Consider the following 24,532-nt stretch of genomic DNA (forward strand, 5'->3'; position numbering starts at 1 on the left):
TAAGAGACACACATGACACCTTTTTATAAAAGTCATCGGTTTCTTTGTTACTGTGTACTTTCAAAGCATGGGGCTTTCACACGTCAGGTAAACCTGATTACCACTACACAACAAAAGCAGATGCAGCTTTCTTATCTATGTCGTGATAGAACAGTTGTGAATTGAGTAGAAGAAGGGCCCTGATGTGATACTTATTACATGCAGCCTGTAAGATAGTCAAACATGCAGGCTAGGAAGGAAGATGCAAATATCAATGTATTAGAAAAACACCTAAAGGCGAGTGATATGCTTTCATTCATGCATGGCTAGGAAAAATCGCCATACTGTTGCAAACATTCTTACACCACCAACTGGAAATAAATGATTCTGACATTAAACGTAAAGGTGACAATGCATTTGTATCATCACCTTGAGAAGGATCATCTTGGAATTGAGCCGAGGGCCTCTGCACTCAAAGCCAGAAACACTCCACTAAAATAAGATTCCTGTTGGTGCCAACAATTCTCCATGTTAATGCTTGTTCTAGGTGAGCAGTGAACCGATTGCAGGGCTCTTTTGAAAGCAAGGTCTGAGAACCAACAGATACATCCACACGCCGATTACTTTAGTGTTTTGAGAGAATTCCCTTTCTTGGAACGAGATTGCATGAAATAATCTTCAGGGCTTGGACAATTCCATGGCAAAACGGCACCTATCAACATTGTAGCCAACACAATATAACAACTGTTTCTGCCCGGTTTCAAACCGGGGACCTTTCGCGTGTGAGGCAAACGTGATAACCACTACACTACAGAAACAGATACCTACAGTTGATTTTTCTGTAATGAAACTGCTCCGAACTGGCTATTCCATGGGCCTCTGGCTTTAGATTTCTTTCATGCAACCTGCCCGACATCCCTAGCTGAACGCTCGTACATGCCATGCAAGACCAGATGTTTGGTATTAGCTCAGACTGGGCAGGGCTAAAGCATGAGACTCTAGCAAAGAATTATCCACTACTGCAAAGAAAAAATTGATGTTGGTTTTGAAACGCAAACTTCAAAACAACTTGAAAAGAGTACCAAGAAAAGGGCTCGTCCGGGATTTGAACCCGGGACCTCTCGCACCCAAAGCAAGAATCATACCCCTAGACCAACGAACCCTCAAAATCCTCTTACCTCTCAAAAGCTAATACCGGCTCTAAGCCCGCAATGAAGATCATGCTGGTATCTTTATGATGCTTGGTCTGTGAATACGCATGAAAGTCAGTCTCAACTTACCCTTTCTCAAACGATAGCACTATCATTTACAAGTGTCTCCTTTTATTCCGTCCCAGCTTTGGACACGTCTTACAGGAAGTCAGCCCTTATTTATATATTTCTGCAGTGGCTGAAGCTTAATGAGAAAGAGTAACAAGTTGTTCATAACAACATAAGAAACACATTGTGCATTTTCTCTCAAATACTCCTTCACTTTGTGCCAAAAGAAATACCAAGGTGAATACCTAGGTCACAGATTCAAGCTAAAGATCTTCCTGCTGAATGCAAGGCGCAATAAAAACTGCATATCGCTGGACGAAAGCATTCCTTGCATAGCCTCTAACATCATAACATAACTGAGCTGCTAGCAGCAAGCTAACCAATACCTTTCTGAAATGAGAATGACATGTGCTTATCTGCTCAATCAGTGCTCAATCAGGCGAGATTTAGAAAAGGTGGAAAGGGTCCAAGTGGATGCCCCTTCCTTTTTAGGGTGGGTCCTGCTGACTATCATAGGATTGCTTGTAAAAGTGGTCAGGGTCAGAGGAAAAGCTGCCAACACTTCTTAGCGTTCTCTATAGATGCAGCCATTTTCTGTGACTGTAATTTCGGCCTTTTCCCAGAAGTCTCTATTCTGCCTATGCAAATTAACAAAAGCAGTGCTTATTCCTCACTTGCTCAAATGTCCTTCCTGTCCAGAAAGCTCTGATTAAGCATGCTTATTTTCTTTTTCTGGGATATTTTAAATTGTTTCGCTGTCCAGTCTGTGGCAGTAGAAAGCTGCTTATGATGCCAGGTTTTGATGAAAACCCAAGGTACAAGTACAGAGGAATATATCAGTCTCTAGGATATGGAACTTTTAGCTAACACATCACAATATGTGATGCTTGCCAAGAAAACACTACATTCTGGAGCGCTGATGATCAGAACATTCTGCTCCTGAAGGATAGAAAAGACAGCTTGATTGAAATAAAGTCTGTTTATATTGACGCTCTCTCTCTCCCTATATATACATACATGCATACACACACACACACAGGTATGTCATGCATTTCTTCAGATTTGTTTCAACCATTTACCATTTATTGGAGAATCCCTACTTTTCAAGTGACTGCAAATGAAGTCATCTCTGGCACTTTTTGTGCAAAGTAAGAGACACACATGACACCTTTTTATAAAAGTCATCGGTTTCTTTGTTACTGTGTACTTTCAAAGCATGGGGCTTTCACACGTCAGGTAAACCTGATTACCACTACACAACAAAAGCAGATGCAGCTTTCTTATCTATGTCGTGATAGAACAGTTGTGAATTGAGTAGAAGAAGGGCCCTGATGTGATACTTATTACATGCAGCCTGTAAGATAGTCAAACATGCAGGCTAGGAAGGAAGATGCAAATATCAATGTATTAGAAAAACACCTAAAGGCGAGTGATATGCTTTCATTCATGCATGGCTAGGAAAAATCGCCATACTGTTGCAAACATTCTTACACCACCAACTGGAAACGAATGATTCTGACATTAAACGTAAAGGTGACAATGCATTTGTATCATCACCCTGAGAAGGATCATCTTGGAATTGAGCCGAGGGCCTCTGCACTCAAAGCCAGAAACACTCCACTAAAATAAGATTCCTGTTGGTGCCAACAATTCTCCATGTTAATGCTTGTTCTAGGTGAGCAGTGAACCGATTGCAGGGCTCTTTTGAAAGCAAGGTCTGAGAACCAACAGATACATCCACACGCCGATTACTTTAGTGTTTTGAGAGCATTCCCTTTCTTGGAACGAGATTGCATGAAATAATCTTCAGGGCTTGGACAATTCCATGGCAAAACGGCACCTATCAACATTGTAGCCAACACAATATAACAACTGTTTCTGCCCGGTTTCGAACCGGGGACTTTTCGCGTGTGAGGCGAACGTGATAACCACTACACTACAGAAACAGATACCTACAGTTGATTTTTCTGTAATGAAACTGCTCCGAACTGGCTATTCCATGGGCCTCTGGCTTTAGAGTTCTTTCATGCAACCTGCCCGACATCCCTAGCTGAACGCTCGTACATGCCATGCAAGACCAGATGTTTGGTATTAGCTCAGACTGGGCAGGGCTGAAGCATGAGACTCTAGCAAAGAATTATCCACTACTGCAAAGAAAAAATTGATGTTGGTTTTGAAACGCAAACTTCAAAACAACTTGAAAAGAGTACCAAGAAAAGGGCTCGTCCGGGATTTGAACCTGGGACCTCTCGCACCCAAAGCGAGAATCATACCCCTAGACCAACGAGCCCTCAAAATCCTCTTACCTCTCAAAAGCTAATACCGGCTCTAAGCCCGCAATGAAGATCATGCTGGTATCTTTATGATGCTTGGTCTGTGAATACGCATGAAAGTCAGTCTCAACTTACCCTTTCTCAAACGATAGCACTATCATTTACAAGTGTCTCCTTTTATTCCGTCCCAGCTTTGGACACGTCTTACAGGAAGTCAGCCCTTATTTATATATTTCTGCAGTGGCTGAAGCTTAATGAGAAAGAGTAACAAGTTGTTCATAACAACATAAGAAACACATTGTGCATTTTCTCTCAAATACTCCTTCACTTTGTGCCAAAAAAAATACCAAGGTGAATACCTAGGCCAGAGATTCAAGCTAAAGATCTTCCTGCTGAATGCAAGGCGCAATAAAAACTGCATATCGCTGGACTAAAGCATTCCTTGCATAGCCTCTAACATCATAACATAACTGAGCTGCTAGCAGCAAGCTAACCAATACCTTTCTGAAATGAGAATTACATGTGCTTATCGGCTCGATCAGGGCTCGATCAGGCGAGATTTAGAAAAGGTGGAAAGGGTCCAAGTGGATGCCCCTTCCTTTTTAGGGTGGGTCCTGCTGACTATCATAGGATTGCTTGTAAAAGTGGCCAGGGTCAGAGGAAAAGCTGCCAACACTTCTTAGCGTTCTCTATAGATGCAGCCATTTTCTGTGACTGTAATTTCGGCCTTTTCCCAGAAGTCTCTATTCTGCCTATGCAAATTAACAAAAGCAGTGCTTATTCCTCACTTGCTCAAATGTCCTTCCTGTCCAGAAAGCTCTGATTAAGCATGCTTATTTTCTTTTTCTGGGATATTTTAAATTGTTTCGCTGTCCAGTCTGTGGCAGTAGAAAGCTGCTTATGATGCCAGGTTTTGATGAATCCCCAAGGTACAAGTACAGAGGAATATATCAGTCTCTAGGATATGGAACTTTTAGCTAAAACATCACAATATGTGATGCTTGCCAAGAAAACACTACATTCTGGAGCGCTGATGATCAGAACATTCTGCTCCTGAAGGATAGAAAAGACAGCTTGATTGAAATAAAGTCGGTTTATATTGACGCTCTCTCTCTCCCTATATATACATACATGCGTACACACACACACACAGGTATGTCATGCATTTCTTCAGATTTGTTTCAACCATTTACCATTTATTGGAGAATCCCTACTTTTCAAGTGACTGCAAATGAAGTCATCTCTGGCACTTTTTGTGCAAAGTAAGAGACACACATGACACCTTTTTATAAAAGTCATCGGTTTCTTTGTTACTGTGTACTTTCAAAGCATGGGGCTTTCACACGTCAGGTAAACCTGATTACCACTACACAACAAAAGCAGATGCAGCTTTCTTATCTATGTCGTGATAGAACAGTTGTGAATTGAGTAGAAGAAGGGCCCTGATGTGATACTTATTACATGCAGCCTGTAAGATAGTCAAACATGCAGGCTAGGAAGGAAGATGCAAATATCAATGTATTAGAAAAACACCTAAAGGCGAGTGATATGCTTTCATTCATGCATGGCTAGGAAAAATCGCCATACTGTTGCAAACATTCTTACACCACCAACTGGAAATAAATGATTCTGACATTAAACGTAAAGGTGACAATGCATTTGTATCATCACCTTGAGAAGGATCATCTTGGAATTGAGCCGAGGGCCTCTGCACTCAAAGCCAGAAACACTCCACTAAAATAAGATTCCTGTTGGTGCCAACAATTCTCCATGTTAATGCTTGTTCTAGGTGAGCAGTGAACCGATTGCAGGGCTCTTTTGAAAGCAAGGTCTGAGAACCAACAGATACATCCACACGCCGATTACTTTAGTGTTTTGAGAGCATTCCCTTTCTTGGAACGAGATTGCATGAAATAATCTTCAGGGCTTGGACAATTCCATTGCAAAACGGCACCTATCAACATTGTAGCCAACACAATATAACAACTGTTTCTGCCCGGTTTCGAACCGGGGACCTTTCGCGTGTGAGGCAAACGTGATAACCACTACACTACAGAAACAGATACCTACAGTTGATTTTTCTGTAATGAAACTGCTCCGAACTGGCTATTCCATGGGCCTCTGGCTTTAGATTTCTTTCATGCAACCTGCCCGACATCCCTAGCTGAACGCTCGTACATGCCATGCAAGACCAGATGTTTGGTATTAGCTCAGACTGGGCAGGGCTGAAGCATGAGACTCTAGCAAAGAATTATCCACTACTGCAAAGAAAAAATTGATGTTGGTTTTGAAACGCAAACTTCAAAACAACTTGAAAAGAGTACCAAGAAAAGGGCTCGTCCGGGATTTGAACCCGGGACCTCTCGCACCCAAAGCGAGAATCATACCCCTAGACCAACGAGCCCTCAAAATCCTCTTACCTCTCAAAAGCTAATACCGGCTCTAAGCCCGCAATGAAGATCATGCTGGTATCTTTATGATGCTTGGTCTGTGAATACGCATGAAAGTCAGTCTCAACTTACCCTTTCTCAAACGATAGCACTATCATTTACAAGTGTCTCCTTTTATTCCGTCCCAGCTTTGGACACGTCTTACAGGAAGTCAGCCCTTATTTATATATTTCTGCAGTGGCTGAAGCTTAATGAGAAAGAGTAACAAGTTGTTCATAACAACATAAGAAACACATTGTGCATTTTCTCTCAAATACTCCTTCACTTTGTGCCAAAAGAAATACCAAGGTGAATACCTAGGCCACAGATTCAAGCTAAAGATCTTCCTGCTGAATGCAAGGCGCAATAAAAACTGCATATCGCTGGACTAAAGCATTCCTTGCATAGCCTCTAACATCATAACATAACTGAGCTGCTAGCAGCAAGCTAACCAATACCTTTCTGAAATGAGAATGACATGTGCTTATCTGCTCAATCAGTGCTCAATCAGGCTCGATCTAGAAAAGGTGGAAAGGGTCCAAGTGGATGCCCCTTCCTTTTTAGGGTGGGTCCTGCTGACTATCATAGGATTGCTTGTAAAAGTGGCCAGGGTCAGAGGAAAAGCTGCCAACACTTCTTAGCGTTCTCTATAGATGCAGCCATTTTCTGTGACTGTAATTTCGGCCTTTTCCCAGAAGTCTCTATTCTGCCTATGCAAATTAACAAAAGCAGTGCTTATTCCTCACTTGCTCAAATGTCCTTCCTGTCCAGAAAGCTCTGATTAAGCATGCTTATTTTCTTTTTCTGGGATATTTTAAATTGTTTCGCTGTCCAGTCTGTGGCAGTAGAAAGCTGCTTATGATGCCAGGTTTTGATGAAAACCCAAGGTACAAGTACAGAGGAATATATCAGTCTCTAGGATATGGAACTTTTAGCTAACACATCACAATATGTGATGCTTGCCAAGAAAACACTACATTCTGGAGCGCTGATGATCAGAACATTCTGCTCCTGAAGGATAGAAAAGACAGCTTGATTGAAATAAAGTCTGTTTATATTGACGCTCTCTCTCTCCCTATATATACATACATGCATACACACACACACACAGGTATGTCATGCATTTCTTCAGATTTGTTTCAACCATTTACCATTTATTGGAGAATCCCTACTTTTCAAGTGACTGCAAATGAAGTCATCTCTGGCACTTTTTGTGCAAAGTAAGAGACACACATGACACCTTTTTATAAAAGTCATCGGTTTCTTTGTTACTGTGTACTTTCAAAGCATGGGGCTTTCACACGTCAGGTAAACCTGATTACCACTACACAACAAAAGCAGATGCAGCTTTCTTATCTATGTCGTGATAGAACAGTTGTGAATTGAGTAGAAGAAGGGCCCTGATGTGATACTTATTACATGCAGCCTGTAAGATAGTCAAACATGCAGGCTAGGAAGGAAGATGCAAATATCAATGTATTAGAAAAACACCTAAAGGCGAGTGATATGCTTTCATTCATGCATGGCTAGGAAAAATCGCCATACTGTTGCAAACATTCTTACACCACCAACTGGAAACGAATGATTCTGACATTAAACGTAAAGGTGACAATGCATTTGTATCATCACCCTGAGAAGGATCATCTTGGAATTGAGCCGAGGGCCTCTGCACTCAAAGCCAGAAACACTCCACTAAAATAAGATTCCTGTTGGTGCCAACAATTCTCCATGTTAATGCTTGTTCTAGGTGAGCAGTGAACCGATTGCAGGGCTCTTTTGAAAGCAAGGTCTGAGAACCAACAGATACATCCACACGCCGATTACTTTAGTGTTTTGAGAGAATTCCCTTTCTTGGAACGAGATTGCATGAAATAATCTTCAGGGCTTGGACAATTCCATGGCAAAACGGCACCTATCAACATTGTAGCCAACACAATATAACAACTGTTTCTGCCCGGTTTCGAACCGGGGACCTTTCGCGTGTGAGGCGAACGTGATAACCACTACACTACAGAAACAGATACCTACAGTTGATTTTTCTGTAATGAAACTGCTCCGAACTGGCTATTCCATGGGCCTCTGGCTTTAGATTTCTTTCATGCAACCTGCCCGACATCCCTAGCTGAACGCTCGTACATGCCATGCAAGACCAGATGTGTGGTATTAGCTCAGACTGGGCAGGGCTGAAGCATGAGACTCTAGCAAAGAATTATCCACTACTGCAAAGAAAAAATTGATGTTGGTTTTGAAACGCAAACTTCAAAACAACTTGAAAAGAGTACCAAGAAAAGGGCTCGTCCGGGATTTGAACCTGGGACCTCTCGCACCCAAAGCGAGAATCATACCCCTAGACCAACGAGCCCTCAAAATCCTCTTACCTCTCAAAAGCTAATACCGGCTCTAAGCCCGCAATGAAGATCATGCTGGTATCTTTATGATGCTTGGTCTGTGAATACGCATGAAAGTCAGTCTCAACTTACCCTTTCTCAAACGATAGCACTATCATTTACAAGTGTCTCCTTTTATTCCGTCCCAGCTTTGGACACGTCTTACAGGAAGTCAGCCCTTATTTATATATTTCTGCAGTGGCTGAAGCTTAATGAGAAAGAGTAACAAGTTGTTCATAACAACATAAGAAACACATTGTGCATTTTCTCTCAAATACTCCTTCACTTTGTGCCAAAAAAAATACCAAGGTGAATACCTAGGCCACAGATTCAAGCTAAAGATCTTCCTGCTGAATGCAAGGCGCAATAAAAACTGCATATCGCTGGACTAAAGCATTCCTTGCATAGCCTCTAACATCATAACATAACTGAGCTGCTAGCAGCAAGCTAACCAATACCTTTCTGAAATGAGAATTACATGTGCTTATCGGCTCGATCAGGGCTCGATCAGGCGAGATTTAGAAAAGGTGGAAAGGGTCCAAGTGGATGCCCCTTCCTTTTTAGGGTGGGTCCTGCTGACTATCATAGGATTGCTTGTAAAAGTGGCCAGGGTCAGAGGAAAAGCTGCCAACACTTCTTAGCGTTCTCTATAGATGCAGCCATTTTCTGTGACTGTAATTTCGGCCTTTTCCCAGAAGTCTCTATTCTGCCTATGCAAATTAACAAAAGCAGTGCTTATTCCTCACTTGCTCAAATGTCCTTCCTGTCCAGAAAGCTCTGATTAAGCATGCTTATTTTCTTTTTCTGGGATATTTTAAATTGTTTCGCTGTCCAGTCTGTGGCAGTAGAAAGCTGCTTATGATGCCAGGTTTTGATGAATCCCCAAGGTACAAGTACAGAGGAATATATCAGTCTCTAGGATATGGAACTTTTAGCTAAAACATCACAATATGTGATGCTTGCCAAGAAAACACTACATTCTGGAGCGCTGATGATCAGAACATTCTGCTCCTGAAGGATAGAAAAGACAGCTTGATTGAAATAAAGTCTGTTTATATTGACGCTCTCTCTCTCCCTATATATACATACATGCGTACACACACACACACAGGTATGTCATGCAATTCTTCAGATTTGTTTCAACCATTTACCATTTATTGGAGAATCCCTACTTTTCAAGTGACTGCAAATGAAGTCATCTCTGGCACTTTTTGTGCAAAGTAAGAGACACACATGACACCTTTTTATAAAAGTCATCGGTTTCTTTGTTACTGTGTACTTTCAAAGCATGGGGCTTTCACACGTCAGGTAAACCTGATTACCACTACACAACAAAAGCAGATGCAGCTTTCTTATCTATGTCGTGATAGAACAGTTGTGAATTGAGTAGAAGAAGGGCCCTGATGTGATACTTATTACATGCAGCCTGTAAGATAGTCAAACATGCAGGCTAGGAAGGAAGATGCAAATATCAATGTATTAGAAAAACACCTAAAGGCGAGTGATATGCTTTCATTCATGCATGGCTAGGAAAAATCGCCATACTGTTGCAAACATTCTTACACCACCAACTGGAAATAAATGATTCTGACATTAAACGTAAAGGTGACAATGCATTTGTATCATCACCTTGAGAAGGATCATCTTGGAATTGAGCCGAGGGCCTCTGCACTCAAAGCCAGAAACACTCCACTAAAATAAGATTCCTGTTGGTGCCAACAATTCTCCATGTTAATGCTTGTTCTAGGTGAGCAGTGAACCGATTGCAGGGCTCTTTTGAAAGCAAGGTCTGAGAACCAACAGATACATCCACACGCCGATTACTTTAGTGTTTTGAGAGCATTCCCTTTCTTGGAACGAGATTGCATGAAATAATCTTCAGGGCTTGGACAATTCCATGGCAAAACGGCACCTATCAACATTGTAGCCAACACAATATAACAACTGTTTCTGCCCGGTTTCGAACCGGGGACCTTTCGCGTGTGAGGCAAACGTGATAACCACTACACTACAGAAACAGATACCTACAGTTGATTTTTCTGTAATGAAACTGCTCCGAACTGGCTATTCCATGGGCCTCTGGCTTTAGATTTCTTTCATGCAACCTGCCCGACATCCCTAGCTGAACGCTCGTACATGCCATGCAAGACCAGATGTTTGGTATTAGCTCAGACTGGGCAGGGCTGAAGCATGAGACTCTAGCAAAGAATTATCCACTACTGCAAAGAAAAAATTGATGTTGGTTTTGAAACGCAAACTTCAAAACAACTTGAAAAGAGTACCAAGAAAAGGGCTCGTCCGGGATTTGAACCCGGGACCTCTCGCACCCAAAGCGAGAATCATACCCCTAGACCAACGAGCCCTCAAAATCCTCTTACCTCTCAAAAGCTAATACCGGCTCTAAGCCCGCAATGAAGATCATGCTGGTATCTTTATGATGCTTGGTCTGTGAATACGCATGAAAGTCAGTCTCAACTTACCCTTTCTCAAACGATAGCACTATCATTTACAAGTGTCTCCTTTTATTCCGTCCCAGCTTTGGACACGTCTTACAGGAAGTCAGCCCTTATTTATATATTTCTGCAGTGGCTGAAGCTTAATGAGAAAGAGTAACAAGTTGTTCATAACAACATAAGAAACACATTGTGCATTTTCTCTCAAATACTCCTTCACTTTGTGCCAAAAGAAATACCAAGGTGAATACCTAGGCCACAGATTCAAGCTAAAGATCTTCCTGCTGAATGCAAGGCGCAATAAAAACTGCATATCGCTGGACTAAAGCATTCCTTGCATAGCCTCTAACATCATAACATAACTGAGCTGCTAGCAGCAAGCTAACCAATACCTTTCTGAAATGAGAATGACATGTGCTTATCTGCTCAATCAGTGCTCAATCAGGCTCGATCAGGCGAGATTTAGAAAAGGTGGAAAGGGTCCAAGTGGATGCCCCTTCCTTTTTAGGGTGGGTCCTGCTCACTATCATAGGATTGCTTGTAAAAGTGGCCAGGGTCAGAGGAAAAGCTGCCAACACTTCTTAGCGTTCTCTATAGATGCAGCCATTTTCTGTGACTGTAATTTCGGCCTTTTCCCAGAAGTCTCTATTCTGCCTATGCAAATTAACAAAAGCAGTGCTTATTCCTCACTTGCTCAAATGTCCTTCCTGTCCAGAAAGCTCTGATTAAGCATGCTTATTTTCTTTTTCTGGGATATTTTAAATTGTTTCGCTGTCCAGTCTGTGGCAGTAGAAAGCTGCTTATGATGCCAGGTTTTGATGAATCCCCAAGGTACAAGTACAGAGGAATATATCAGTCTCTAGGATATGGAACTTTTAGCTAACACATCACAATATGTGATGCTTGCCAAGAAAACACTACATTCTGGAGCGCTGATGATCAGAACATTCTGCTCCTGAAGGATAGAAAAGACAGCTTGATTGAAATAAAGTCTGTTTATATTGACGCTCTCTCTCTCCCTATATATACATACATGCGTACACACACACACACAGGTATGTCATGCATTTCTTCAGATTTGTTTCAACCATTTACCATTTATTGGAGAATCCCTACTTTTCAAGTGACTGCAAATGAAGTCATCTCTGGCACTTTTTGTGCAAAGTAAGAGACACACATGACACCTTTTTATAAAAGTCATCGGTTTCTTTGTTACTGTGTACTTTCAAAGCATGGGGCTTTCACACATCAGGTAAACCTGATTACCACTACACAACAAAAGCAGATGCAGCTTTCTTATCTATGTCGTGATAGAACAGTTGTGAATTGAGTAGAAGAAGGGCCCTGATGTGATACTTATTACATGCAGCCTGTAAGATAGTCAAACATGCAGGCTAGGAAGGAAGATGCAAATATCAATGTATTAGAAAAACACCTAAAGGCGAGTGATATGCTTTCATTCATGCATGGCTAGGAAAAATCGCCATACTGTTGCAAACATTCTTACACCACCAACTAGAAATAAATGATTCTGACATTAAACGTAAAGGTGACAATGCATTTGTATCATCACCTTGAGAAGGATCATCTTGGAATTGAGCCGAGGGCCTCTGCACTCAAAGCCAGAAACACTCCACTAAAATAAGATTCCTGTTGGTGCCAACAATTCTCCATGTTAATGCTTGTTCTAGGTGAGCAGTGAACCGATTGCAGGGCTCTTTTGAAAGCAAGGTCTGAGAACCAACAGATACATCCACACGCCGATTACTTTAGTGTTTTGAGAGAATTCCCTTTCTTGGAACGAGATTGCATGAAATAATCTTCAGGGCTTGGACAATTCCATGGCAAAACGGCACCTATCAACATTGTAGCCAACACAATATAACAATTGTTTCTGCCCGGTTTCAAACCGGGGACCTTTCGCGTGTGAGGCAAACGTGATAACCACTACACTACAGAAACAGATACCTACAGTTGATTTTTCTGTAATGAAACTGCTCCGAACTGGCTATTCCATGGGCCTCTGGCTTTAGATTTCTTTCATGCAACCTGCCCGACATCCCTAGCTGAACGCTCGTACATGCCATGCAAGACCAGATGTTTGGTATTAGCTCAGACTGGGCAGGGCTAAAGCATGAGACTCTAGCAAAGAATTATCCACTACTGCAAAGAAAAAATTGATGTTGGTTTTGAAACGCAAACTTCAAAACAACTTGAAAAGAGTACCAAGAAAAGGGCTCGTCCGGGATTTGAACCCGGGACCTCTCGCACCCAAAGCGAGAATCATACCCCTAGACCAACGAGCCCTCAAAATCCTCTTACCTCTCAAAAGCTAATACCGGCTCTAAGCCCGCAATGAAGATCATGCTGGTATCTTTATGATGCTTGGTCTGTGAATACGCATGAAAGTCAGTCTCAACTTACCCTTTCTCAAACGATAGCACTATCATTTACAAGTGTCTCCTTTTATTCCGTCCCAGCTTTGGACACGTCTTACAGGAAGTCAGCCCTTATTTATATATTTCTGCAGTGGCTGAAGCTTAATGAGAAAGAGTAACAAGTTGTTCATAACAACATAAGAAACACATTGTGCATTTTCTCTCAAATACTCCTTCACTTTGTGCCAAAAGAAATACCAAGGTGAATACCTAGGTCACAGATTCAAGCTAAAGATCTTCCTGCTGAATGCAAGGCGCAATAAAAACTGCATATCGCTGGACGAAAGCATTCCTTGCATAGCCTCTAACATCATAACATAACTGAGCTGCTAGCAGCAAGCTAACCAATACCTTTCTGAAATGAGAATGACATGTGCTTATCTGCTCAATCAGTGCTCAATCAGGCGAGATTTAGAAAAGGTGGAAAGGGTCCAAGTGGATGCCCCTTCCTTTTTAGGGTGGGTCCTGCTGACTATCATAGGATTGCTTGTAAAAGTGGTCAGGGTCAGAGGAAAAGCTGCCAACACTTCTTAGCGTTCTCTATAGATGCAGCCATTTTCTGTGACTGTAATTTCGGCCTTTTCCCAGAAGTCTCTATTCTGCCTATGCAAATTAACAAAAGCAGTGCTTATTCCTCACTTGCTCAAATGTCCTTCCTGTCCAGAAAGCTCTGATTAAGCATGCTTATTTTCTTTTTCTGGGATATTTTAAATTGTTTCGCTGTCCAGTCTGTGGCAGTAGAAAGCTGCTTATGATGCCAGGTTTTGATGAATCCCCAAGGTACAAGTACAGAGGAATATATCAGTCTCTAGGATATGGAACTTTTAGCTAACACATCACAATATGTGATGCTTGCCAAGAAAACACTACATTCTGGAGCGCTGATGATCAGAACATTCTGCTCCTGAAGGATAGAAAAGACAGCTTGATTGAAATAAAGTCTGTTTATATTGACGCTCTCTCTCTCCCTATATATACATACATGCGTACACACACACACACAGGTATGTCATTCATTTCTTCAGATTTGTTTCAACCATTTACCATTTATTGGAGAATCCCTACTTTTCAAGTGATTGCAAATGAAGTCATCTCTGGCACTTTTTGTGCAAAGTAAGAGACACACATGACACCTTTTTATAAAAGTCATCGGTTTCTTTGTTACTGTGTACTTTCAAAGCATGGGGCTTTCACACGTCAGGTAAACCTGATTACCACTACACAACAAAAGCAGATGCAGCTTTCTTATCTATGTCGTGATAGAACAGTTGTGAATTGAGTAGAAGAAGGGCCCTGATGTGATACTTATTACATGCAGCCTGTAAGATAGTCAAACATGCAGGCTAAGAAGGAAGATGCAAATATCAATGTATTAGAAAAACACCTAAAGGCGAGTGATATGCTTTCATTCATGCATGGCTAGGAAAAATCGCCATACTGTTGCAAACATTCTTACACCACCAACTGGAAATAAATGATTCTGACATTAAACGTAAAGGTGACAATGCATTTGTATCATCACCTTGAGAAGGATCATCTTGGAATTGAGCCGAGGGCCTCTGCACTCAAAGCCAGAAACACTCCACTAAAATAAGATTCCTGTTGGTGCCAACAATTCTCCATGTTAATGCTTGTTCTAGGTGAGCAGTGAACCGATTGCATGGCTCTTTTGAAAGCAAGGTCTGAGAACCAACAGATACATCCACACGCCGATTACTTTAGTGTTTTGAGAGAATTCCCTTTCTTGGAACGAGATTGCATGAAATAATCTTCAGGGCTTGGACAATTCCATGGCAAAACGGCACCTATCAACATTGTAGCCAACACAATATAACAACTGTTTCTGCCCGGTTTCGAACCGGGGACCTTTCGCGTGTGAGGCAAACGTGATAACCACTACACTACAGAAACAGATACCTACAGTTGATTTTTCTGTAATGAAACTGCTCCGAACTGGCTATTCCATGGGCCTCTGGCTTTAGATTTCTTTCATGCAACCTGCCCGACATCCCTAGCTGAACGCTCGTACATGCCATGCAAGACCAGATGTTTGGTATTAGCTCAGACTGGGCAGGGCTGAAGCATGAGACTCTAGCAAAGAATTATCCACTACTGCAAAGAAAAAATTGATGTTGGTTTTGAAACGCAAACTTCAAAACAACTTGAAAAGAGTACCAAGAAAAGGGCTCGTCCGGGATTTGAACCCGGGACCTCTCGCACTCAAAGCGAGAATCATACCCCTAGACCAACGAGCCCTCAAAATCCTCTTACCTCTCAAAAGCTAATACCGGCTCTAAGCCCGCAATGAAGATCATGCTGGTATCTTTATGATGCTTGGTCTGTGAATACGCATGAAAGTCAGTCTCAACTTACCCTTTCTCAAACGATAGCACTATCATTTACAAGTGTCTCCTTTTATTCCGTCCCAGCTTTGGACACGTCTTACAGGAAGTCAGCCCTTATTTATATATTTCTTCAGTGGCTGAAGCCTAATGAGAAAGAGTAACAAGTTGTTCATAACAACATAAGAAACACATTGTGCATTTTCTCTTAAATACTCCTTCACTTTGTGCCAAAAGAAATACCAAGGTGAATACCTAGGCCACAGATTCAAGCTAAAGATCTTCCTGCTGAATGCAAGGCGCAATAAAAACTGCATATCGCTGGACTAAAGCATTCCTTGCATAGCCTCTAACATCATAACATAACTGAGCTGCTAGCAGCAAGCTAACCAATACCTTTCTGAAATGAGAATGACATGTGCTTATCTGCTCAATCAGTGCTCAATCAGGCTCGATCAGGCGAGATTTAGAAAAGGTGGAAAGGGTCCAAGTGGATGCCCCTTCCTTTTTAGGGTGGGTCCTGCTGACTATCATAGGATTGCTTGTAAAAGTGGCCAGGGTCAGAGGAAAAGCTGCCAACACTTCTTAGCGTTCTCTATAGATACAGCCATTTTCTGTGACTGTAATTTCGGCCTTTTCCCAGAAGTCTCTATTCTGCCTATGCAAATTAACAAAAGCAGTGCTTATTCCTCACTTGCTCAAATGTCCTTCCTGTCCAGAAAGCTCTGATTAAGCATGCTTATTTTCTTTTTCTGGGATATTTTAAATTGTTTCGCTGTCCAGTCTGTGGCAGTAGAAAGCTGCTTATGATGCCAGGTTTTGATGAAAACCCAAGGTACAAGTACAGAGGAATATATCAGTCTCTAGGATATGGAACTTTTAGCTAACACATCACAATATGTGATGCTTGCCAAGAAAACACTACATTCTGGAGCGCTGATGATCAGAACATTCTGCTCCTGAAGGATAGAAAAGACAGCTTGATTGAAATAAAGTCTGTTTATATTGACGCTCTCTCTCTCCCTATATATACATACATGCGTACACACACACACACAGGTATGTCATGCATTTCTTCAGATTTGTTTCAACCATTTACCATTTATTGGAGAATCCCTACTTTTCAAGTGACTGCAAATGAAGTCATCTCTGGCACTTTTTGTGCAAAGTAAGAGACACACATGACACCTTTTTATAAAAGTCATCGGTTTCTTTGTTACTGTGTACTTTCAAAGCATGGGGCTTTCACACGTCAGGTAAACCTGATTACCACTACACAACAAAAGCAGATGCAGCTTTCTTATCTATGTCGTGATAGAACAGTTGTGAATTGAGTAGAAGAAGGGCCCTGATGTGATACTTATTACATGCAGCCTGTAAGATAGTCAAACATGCAGGCTAGGAAGGAAGATGCAAATATCAATGTATTAGAAAAACACCTAAAGGCGAGTGATATGCTTTCATTCATGCATGGCTAGGAAAAATCGCCATACTGTTGCAAACATTCTTACACCACCAACTGGAAATAAATGATTCTGACATTAAACGTAAAGGTGACAATGCATTTGTATCATCACCTTGAGAAGGATCATCTTGGAATTGAGCCGAGGGCCTCTGCACTCAAAGCCAGAAACACTCCACTAAAATAAGATTCCTGTTGGTGCCAACAATTCTCCATGTTAATGCTTGTTCTAGGTGAGCAGTGAACTGATTGCAGGGCTCTTTTGAAAGCAAGGTCTGAGAACAAACAGATACATCCACACGCCGATTACTTTAGTGTTTTGAGAGCATTCCCTTTCTTGGAACGAGATTGCATGAAATAATCTTCAGGGCTTGGACAATTCCATGGCAAAACGGCACCTATCAACATTGTAGCCAACACAATATAACAACTGTTTCTGCCCGGTTTCGAACCGGGGACCTTTCGCGTGTGAGGCAAACGTGATAACCACTACACTACAGAAACAGATACCTACAGTTGATTTTTCTGTAATGAAACTGCTCCGAACTGGCTATTCCATGGGCCTCTGGCTTTAGATTTCTTTCATGCAACCTGCCCGACATCCCTAGCTGAACGCTCGTACATGCCATGCAAGACCAGATGTTTGGTATTAGCTCAGACTGGGCAGGGCTGAAGCATGAGACTCTAGCAAAGAATTATCCACTACTGCAAAGAAAAAATTGATGTTGGTTTTGAAACGCAAACTTCAAAACAACTTGAAAAGAGTACCAAGAAAAGGGCTGGTCCGGGATTTGAACCCGGGACCTCTCGCACCCAAAGCGAGAATCATACCCCTAGACCAACGAGCCCTCAAAATCCTCTTACCTCTCAAAAGCTAATACCGGCTCTAAGCCCGCAATGAAGATCATGCTGGTATCTTTATGATGCTTGGTCTGTGAATACGCATGAAAGTCAGTCTCAACTTACCCTTTCTCAAACGATAGCACTATCATTTACAAGTGTCTCCTTTTATTCCGTCCCAGCTTTGGACACGTCTTACAGGAAGTCAGCCCTTATTTATATATTTCTGCAGTGGCTGAAGCTTAATGAGAAAGAGTAACAAGTTGTTCATAACAACATAAGAAACACATTGTGCATTTTCTCTCAAATACTCCTTCACTTTGTGCCAAAAGAAATACCAAGGTGAATACCTAGGTCACAGATTCAAGCTAAAGATCTTCCTGCTGAATGCAAGGCGCAATAAAAACTGCATATCGCTGGACGAAAGCATTCCTTGCATAGCCTCTAACATCATAACATAACTGAGCTGCTAGCAGCAAGCTAACCAATACCTTTCTGAAATGAGAATGACATGTGCTTATCTGCTCAATCAGTGCTCAATCAGGCGAGATTTAGAAAAGGTGGAAAGGGTCCAAGTGGATGCCCCTTCCTTTTTAGGGTGGGTCCTGCTGACTATCATAGGATTGCTTGTAAAAGTGGCCAGGGTCAGAGGAAAAGCTGCCAACACTTCTTAGCGTTCTCTATAGATGCAGCCATTTTCTGTGACTGTAATTTCGGCCTTTTCCCAGAAGTCTCTATTCTGCCTATGCAAATTAACAAAAGCAGTGCTTATTCCTCACTTGCTCAAATGTCCTTCCTGTCCAGAAAGCTCTGATTAAGCATGCTTATTTTCTTTTTCTGGGATATTTTAAATTGTTTCGCTGTCCAGTCTGTGGCAGTAGAAAGCTGCTTATGATGCCAGGTTTTGATGAAAACCCAAGGTACAAGTACAGAGGAATATATCAGTCTCTAGGATATGGAACTTTTAGCTAACACATCACAATATGTGATGCTTGCCAAGAAAACACTACATTCTGGAGCGCTGATGATCAGAACATTCTGCTCCTGAAGGATAGAAAAGACAGCTTGATTGAAATAAAGTCTGTTTATATTGACGCTCTCTCTCTCCCTATATATACATACATGCGTACACACACACACACAGGTATGTCATGCATTTCTTCAGATTTGTTTCAACCATTTACCATTTATTGGAGAATCCCTACTTTTCAAGTGACTGCAAATGAAGTCATCTCTGGCACTTTTTGTGCAAAGTAAGAGACACACATGACACCTTTTTATAAAAGTCATCGGTTTCTTTGTTACTGTGTACTTTCAAAGCATGGGGCTTTCACACGTCAGGTAAACCTGATTACCACTACACAACAAAAGCAGATGCAGCTTTCTTATCTATGTCGTGATAGAACAGTTGTGAATTGAGTAGAAGAAGGGCCCTGATGTGATACTTATTACATGCAGCCTGTAAGATAGTCAAACATGCAGGCTAGGAAGGAAGATGCAAATATCAATGTATTAGAAAAACACCTAAAGGCGAGTGATATGCTTTCATTCATGCATGGCTAGGAAAAATCGCCATACTGTTGCAAACATTCTTACACCACCAACTGGAAATAAATGATTCTGACATTAAACGTAAAGGTGACAATGCATTTGTATCATCACCTTGAGAAGGATCATCTTGGAATTGAGCCGAGGGCCTCTGCACTCAAAGCCAGAAACACTCCACTAAAATAAAATTCCTGTTGTTGCCAACAATTCTCCATGTTAATGCTTGTTCTAGGTGAGCAGTGAACCGATTGCAGGGCTCTTTTGAAAGCAAGGTCTGAGAACAAACAGATACATCCACACGCCGATTACTTTAGTGTTTTGAGAGCATTCCCTTTCTTGGAACGAGATTGCATGAAATAATCTTCAGGGCTTGGACAATTCCATGGCAAAACGGCACCTATCAACATTGTAGCCAACACAATATAACAACTGTTTCTGCCCGGTTTCGAACCGGGGACCTTTCGCGTGTGAGGCAAACGTGATAACCACTACACTACAGAAACAGATACCTACAGTTGATTTTTCTGTAATGAAACTGCTCCGAACTGGCTATTCCATGGGCCTCTGGCTTTAGATTTCTTTCATGCAACCTGCCCGACATCCCTAGCTGAACGCTCGTACATGCCATGCAAGACCAGATGTTTGGTATTAGCTCAGACTGGGCAGGGCTGAAGCATGAGACTCTAGCAAAGAATTATCCACTACTGCAAAGAAAAAATTGATGTTGGTTTTGAAACGCAAACTTCAAAACAACTTGAAAAGAGTACCAAGAAAAGGGCTCGTCCGGGATTTGAACCCGGGACCTCTCGCACCCAAAGCGAGAATCATACCCCTAGACCAACGAGCCCTCAAAATCCTCTTACCTCTCAAAAGCTAATACCGGCTCTAAGCCCGCAATGAAGATCATGCTGGTATCTTTATGATGCTTGGTCTGTGAATACGCATGAAAGTCAGTCTCAACTTACCCTTTCTCAAACGATAGCACTATCATTTACAAGTGTCTCCTTTTATTCCGTCCCAGCTTTGGACACGTCTTACAGGAAGTCAGCCCTTATTTATATATTTCTGCAGTGGCTGAAGCTTAATGAGAAAGAGTAACAAGTTGTTCATAACAACATAAGAAACACATTGTGCATTTTCTCTCAAATACTCCTTCACTTTGTGCCAAAAGAAATACCAAGGTGAATACCTAGGCCACAGATTCAAGCTAAAGATCTTCCTGCTGAATGCAAGGCGCAATAAAAACTGCATATCGCTGGACTAAAGCATTCCTTGCATAGCCTCTAACATCATAACATAACTGAGCTGCTAGCAGCAAGCTAACCAATACCTTTCTGAAATGAGAATGACATGTGCTTATCTGCTCAATCAGTGCTCAATCAGGCTCGATCAGGCGAGATTTAGAAAAGGTGGAAAGGGTCCAAGTGGATGCCCCTTCCTTTTTAGGGTGGGTCCTGCTCACTATCATAGGATTGCTTGTAAAAGTGGCCAGGGTCAGAGGAAAAGCTGCCAACACTTCTTAGCGTTCTCTATAGATGCAGCCATTTTCTGTGACTGTAATTTCGGCCTTTTCCCAGAAGTCTCTATTCTGCCTATGCAAATTAACAAAAGCAGTGCTTATTCCTCACTTGCTCAAATGTCCTTCCTGTCCAGAAAGCTCTGATTAAGCATGCTTATTTTCTTTTTCTGGGATATTTTAAATTGTTTCGCTGTCCAGTCTGTGGCAGTAGAAAGCTGCTTATGATGCCAGGTTTTGATGAATCCCCAAGGTACAAGTACAGAGGAATATATCAGTCTCTAGGATATGGAACTTTTAGCTAACACATCACAATATGTGATGCTTGCCAAGAAAACACTACATTCTGGAGCGCTGATGATCAGAACATTCTGCTCCTGAAGGATAGAAAAGACAGCTTGATTGAAATAAAGTCTGTTTATATTGACGCTCTCTCTCTCCCTATATATACATACATGCGTACACACACACACACAGGTATGTCATGCATTTCTTCAGATTTGTTTCAACCATTTACCATTTATTGGAGAATCCCTACTTTTCAAGTGACTGCAAATGAAGTCATCTCTGGCACTTTTTGTGCAAAGTAAGAGACACACATGACACCTTTTTATAAAAGTCATCGGTTTCTTTGTTACTGTGTACTTTCAAAGCATGGGGCTTTCACACATCAGGTAAACCTGATTACCACTACACAACAAAAGCAGATGCAGCTTTCTTATCTATGTCGTGATAGAACAGTTGTGAATTGAGTAGAAGAAGGGCCCTGATGTGATACTTATTACATGCAGCCTGTAAGATAGTCAAACATGCAGGCTAGGAAGGAAGATGCAAATATCAATGTATTAGAAAAACACCTAAAGGCGAGTGATATGCTTTCATTCATGCATGGCTAGGAAAAATCGCCATACTGTTGCAAACATTCTTACACCACCAACTGGAAATAAATGATTCTGACATTAAACGTAAAGGTGACAATGCATTTGTATCATCACCTTGAGAAGGATCATCTTGGAATTGAGCCGAGGGCCTCTGCACTCAAAGCCAGAAACACTCCACTAAAATAAGATTCCTGTTGGTGCCAACAATTCTCCATGTTAATGCTTGTTCTAGGTGAGCAGTGAACCGATTGCAGGGCTCTTTTGAAAGCAAGGTCTGAGAACCAACAGATACATCCACACGCCGATTACTTTAGTGTTTTGAGAGAATTCCCTTTCTTGGAACGAGATTGCATGAAATAATCTTCAGGGCTTGGACAATTCCATGGCAAAACGGCACCTATCAACATTGTAGCCAACACAATATAACAACTGTTTCTGCCCGGTTTCAAACCGGGGACCTTTCGCGTGTGAGGCAAACGTGATAACCACTACACTACAGAAACAGATACCTACAGTTGATTTTTCTGTAATGAAACTGCTCCGAACTGGCTATTCCATGGGCCTCTGGCTTTAGATTTCTTTCATGCAACCTGCCCGACATCCCTAGCTGAACGCTCGTACATGCCATGCAAGACCAGATGTTTGGTATTAGCTCAGACTGGGCAGGGCTAAAGCATGAGACTCTAGCAAAGAATTATCCACTACTGCAAAGAAAAAATTGATGTTGGTTTTGAAACGCAAACTTCAAAACAACTTGAAAAGAGTACCAAGAAAAGGGCTCGTCCGGGATTTGAACCCGGGACCTCTCGCACCCAAAGCGAGAATCATACCCCTAGACCAACGAGCCCTCAAAATCCTCTTACCTCTCAAAAGCTAATACCGGCTCTAAGCCCGCAATGAAGATCATGCTGGTATCTTTATGATGCTTGGTCTGTGAATACGCATGAAAGTCAGTCTCAACTTACCCTTTCTCAAACGATAGCACTATCATTTACAAGTGTCTCCTTTTATTCCGTCCCAGCTTTGGACACGTCTTACAGGAAGTCAGCCCTTATTTATATATTTCTGCAGTGGCTGAAGCTTAATGAGAAAGAGTAACAAGTTGTTCATAACAACATAAGAAACACATTGTGCATTTTCTCTCAAATACTCCTTCACTTTGTGCCAAAAGAAATACCAAGGTGAATACCTAGGTCACAGATTCAAGCTAAAGATCTTCCTGCTGAATGCAAGGCGCAATAAAAACTGCATATCGCTGGACGAAAGCATTCCTTGCATAGCCTCTAACATCATAACATAACTGAGCTGCTAGCAGCAAGCTAACCAATACCTTTCTGAAATGAGAATGACATGTGCTTATCTGCTCAATCAGTGCTCAATCAGGCGAGATTTAGAAAAGGTGGAAAGGGTCCAAGTGGATGCCCCTTCCTTTTTAGGGTGGGTCCTGCTGACTATCATAGGATTGCTTGTAAAAGTGGTCAGGGTCAGAGGAAAAGCTGCCAACACTTCTTAGCGTTCTCTATAGATGCAGCCATTTTCTGTGACTGTAATTTCGGCCTTTTCCCAGAAGTCTCTATTCTGCCTATGCAAATTAACAAAAGCAGTGCTTATTCCTCACTTGCTCAAATGTCCTTCCTGTCCAGAAAGCTCTGATTAAGCATGCTTATTTTCTTTTTCTGGGATATTTTAAATTGTTTCGCTGTCCAGTCTGTGGCAGTAGAAAGCTGCTTATGATGCCAGGTTTTGATGAATCCCCAAGGTACAAGTACAGAGGAATATATCAGTCTCTAGGATATGGAACTTTTAGCTAACACATCACAATATGTGATGCTTGCCAAGAAAACACTACATTCTGGAGCGCTGATGATCAGAACATTCTGCTCCTGAAGGATAGAAAAGACAGCTTGATTGAAATAAAGTCTGTTTATATTGACGCTCTCTCTCTCCCTATATATACATACATGCGTACACACACACACACAGGTATGTCATGCATTTCTTCAGATTTGTTTCAACCATTTACCATTTATTGGAGAATCCCTACTTTTCAAGTGATTGCAAATGAAGTCATCTCTGGCACTTTTTGTGCAAAGTAAGAGACACACATGACACCTTTTTATAAAAGTCATCGGTTTCTTTGTTACTGTGTACTTTCAAAGCATGGGGCTTTCACACGTCAGGTAAACCTGATTACCACTACACAACAAAAGCAGATGCAGCTTTCTTATCTATGTCGTGATAGAACAGTTGTGAATTGATTAGAAGAAGGGCCCTGATGTGATACTTATTACATGCAGCCTGTAAGATAGTCAAACATGCAGGCTAAGTAGGAAGATGCAAATATCAATGTATTAGAAAAACACCTAAAGGCGAGTGATATGCTTTCATTCATGCATGGCTAGGAAAAATCGCCATACTGTTGCAAACATTCTTACACCACCAACTGGAAATAAATGATTCTGACATTAAACGTAAAGGTGACAATGCATTTGTATCATCACCTTGAGAAGGATCATCTTGGAATTGAGCCGAGGGCCTCTGCACTCAAAGCCAGAAACACTCCTCTAAAATAAGATTCCTGTTGGTGCCAACAATTCTCCATGTTAATGCTTGTTCTAGGTGAGCAGTGAACCGATTGCATGGCTCTTTTGAAAGCAAGGTCTGAGAACCAACAGATACATCCACACGCCGATTACTTTAGTGTTTTGAGAGAATTCCCTTTCTT

General features: G+C 41.6%; 7 non-coding genes across 7 annotated transcripts; all 7 read right to left on the reverse strand.

Moving 5' to 3' along the window:
• Positions 1-5,843: 5,843 nt before the first annotated feature.
• Positions 5,844-5,915, reverse strand: TRNAP-UGG (transfer RNA proline (anticodon UGG)). The gene has a single exon. It is a non-coding gene; the product is annotated as a tRNA-Pro (tRNA).
• A 1,970-nt stretch (positions 5,916-7,885) lies between these two features.
• TRNAV-CAC (transfer RNA valine (anticodon CAC)) lies at positions 7,886-7,958 on the reverse strand. Its single transcript has one exon. It is a non-coding gene; the product is annotated as a tRNA-Val (tRNA).
• A 2,659-nt stretch (positions 7,959-10,617) lies between these two features.
• TRNAP-UGG (transfer RNA proline (anticodon UGG)) lies at positions 10,618-10,689 on the reverse strand. The gene has a single exon. It is a non-coding gene; the product is annotated as a tRNA-Pro (tRNA).
• A 2,325-nt stretch (positions 10,690-13,014) lies between these two features.
• On the reverse strand, positions 13,015-13,086 carry TRNAP-UGG (transfer RNA proline (anticodon UGG)). Its single transcript has one exon. It is a non-coding gene; the product is annotated as a tRNA-Pro (tRNA).
• Positions 13,087-15,401: 2,315 nt separating this feature from the next.
• On the reverse strand, positions 15,402-15,473 carry TRNAS-UGA (transfer RNA serine (anticodon UGA)). Its single transcript has one exon. It is a non-coding gene; the product is annotated as a tRNA-Ser (tRNA).
• Positions 15,474-20,185: 4,712 nt separating this feature from the next.
• On the reverse strand, positions 20,186-20,257 carry TRNAP-UGG (transfer RNA proline (anticodon UGG)). The gene has a single exon. It is a non-coding gene; the product is annotated as a tRNA-Pro (tRNA).
• A 2,325-nt stretch (positions 20,258-22,582) lies between these two features.
• TRNAP-UGG (transfer RNA proline (anticodon UGG)) lies at positions 22,583-22,654 on the reverse strand. Its single transcript has one exon. It is a non-coding gene; the product is annotated as a tRNA-Pro (tRNA).
• Positions 22,655-24,532: the final 1,878 nt, after the last annotated feature.

The sequence above is a fragment of the Triturus cristatus genome, chromosome 8 (genome assembly GCF_964204655.1).
Source record: "Triturus cristatus chromosome 8, aTriCri1.1, whole genome shotgun sequence".
NCBI lineage: Eukaryota > Metazoa > Chordata > Amphibia > Caudata > Salamandridae > Triturus > Triturus cristatus.